The sequence below is a fragment of the Amphimedon queenslandica genome, unplaced genomic scaffold, assembly GCF_000090795.2.
Source record: "Amphimedon queenslandica unplaced genomic scaffold, v1.1 AMPQUscaffold_8826_Cont19234, whole genome shotgun sequence".
Classification (NCBI taxonomy): Eukaryota; Metazoa; Porifera; class Demospongiae; order Haplosclerida; family Niphatidae; genus Amphimedon; species Amphimedon queenslandica.
Genome location: NW_003550901.1, coordinates 1 through 2,091, shown reverse-complemented (window position 1 = coordinate 2,091; position 2,091 = coordinate 1). Strand labels below are relative to the sequence as shown.

The window sequence follows — 2,091 nt, the reverse complement described above, 5'->3', positions numbered from 1 at the left end:
TCCTTCTGGGTTTAGACTGTACCAGTCAGGAGGAGTTAGAGCTTGTGGTAGGCCAGTAACAAACAGTAGTAGCTGTGTATCAATTCAGTTCCCATCTAATGGTATCAGTTATTCTCAGATATGTGGTAGAGTAACAGGATATCAATATGGATCACCTGATGCTGCTGCTGGCTTTGTTAATAACATCAATTCTTATTATGTTGAAGGTGTTAGTATCACTCGTGGGTCTCCTCGTCAACATGTCTGGTCACTGTATGCTGCTTTCATTTCAGGAAACAGTAATTATATTAACATTTGTCCTTGTGCTGGTGGTGCTAGTCCACCGTCTTTTGTTGGTAACAATTACTTTTGTGAGTCTGGTAATCAAGCTTCTACTTGGACTAATATTCTCTACACATCTGATCCACTCTGGGATGGTCAAGGATGTACTGGCCTGGAATCGTCTTGTTGTAATGTTCCTGGTATCCCATGGTTTCACAGAGACTATGGTAGCACTACCACTACTGACTATATTGAGTTGAGGGTCTGTGGAAGTGAAGGAACTGCTAATGAAGACATTCCTGTTAGTTATTATGAGATTTATGTTAAGCAGTGAAGTGTGTGCATTCAATTGCTAGTAGTAGAACTGTAGAAGTATAGTCCAGTTCATACAGTAGTTATAACATTTATGTGAAGTAGATTTGTGTGTAAATTAATTTTTTCATCCAGTAGCTTATCTTTATAGTTGCTATTTCTTTCTTATTAATGTATTGTATTTTGACAAAAGTAGCTATTGCAGATTAATTGTGATAATAGTTAAACATGAGTTGAACAACATCAAATTACATGCATGAGTATCTACTTACCAAGAAAATGCAAGGCACGAACTACCAGGAGCAGCAGCTGCTGCTTATTACTATAAAAGGAACTGAAATCTTGCTTCAGTAAGTGCATTTTAATTGCACAGTCACAGGGAGTGCCTGTACCATATGGCGTAATGCAAGAGTTGAAGATGAAATTTTCCAGATCAGTAGCTACTATTTTACTAAACTATGTTACAGTTAATTATCGTGACTGCCGCTTTATTTATGCTGTGTAGAAAGTAGCTAATAGTACATGTACATGTAATTCAGTAACATACCCTAACTGCTGTGCTGGTATAAGAGAGAAACGTCCTAAACAAACCAAACAACCTCCAACTAGAAATTAATGAAAAGGTATTCTAATATTAACATTATTTCTTCTATACAGCATACATCTTTTCCCTCCTCTCCCTCTCTCTCTCTCTCTACCTATTCTTATTAATCTCAGCATCATGTACCACTCCCCACTTCACTGAGCTAACAGCATACAGGGTCTTCCCTTTCTCTGGCTATAAGGATAATAACAAAAGCTGCATGAGCACTATGTCAGAATCACATGGAAAAGGTTGTATGTGCTCTAACGCATGTACATGTAATGTGTGTGACAGACCTGCAATTTGATGATGTTGACTAGTTTTGTGTTACCACGAATGATATTCATTGTAGCCTCACCAATCGACCTTCAATAAAATAATAATAATAATAATAATAATAATAATAATAATAATAATACAGTAATAACAATAATTACTGTTGTTGTTGTTATTATTATACATTATAACAAAAGCAATGTTGTTATTGTATGGACACTTTGGGACAAGAAAGTGTCTCTGTTATACAGAGGTGTCCTTTATGTGGAGGCTATTTTATACAGTAAGGAATGTAATTGGTACACTAGGTGCTGTCCGTTAAATGGAGGTGTACGCTATAGAGAGTGTCCATTAAGAGAGACTATACTGTACAATTTACATGAATATGTACATGTACATGTACACGTACGCTACCTTGCTGGTAGTTCATTATTCCCTTTCCTTTCCCTCAGTTGTGAATAATAAAATGAGTTGTCTTTACCAAGAGGTAGGACACCAACAGGAACACTCTACATTGAAAGAACCATCAACCAGTGACTAAGTAAAGGCCAATTGCAATTGTTTACGTGTACATTTACTAGAGTATTTCAAGGTTTAAGATATAAGGTATTTCAGTTGATTCAAGCAGTTACTGAGTACAAAGACCAGTTCACACTGCA

At 36.4% G+C, this 2,091-nt stretch overlaps 1 long non-coding RNA gene across 1 annotated transcript; it reads right to left on the bottom strand.

Annotated features, from left to right (window-relative positions):
- Positions 1-1,121: 1,121 nt before the first annotated feature.
- On the bottom strand, positions 1,122-1,935 carry LOC109591153 (uncharacterized). Its single transcript, XR_002189682.1, has 4 exons — positions 1,847-1,935; positions 1,453-1,522; positions 1,272-1,351; positions 1,122-1,178 (listed from the first exon to the last, which is right to left on the bottom strand). It is a non-coding gene; the product is annotated as an uncharacterized LOC109591153 (long non-coding RNA).
- Between the last annotated feature and the right edge of the window lie 156 nt (positions 1,936-2,091).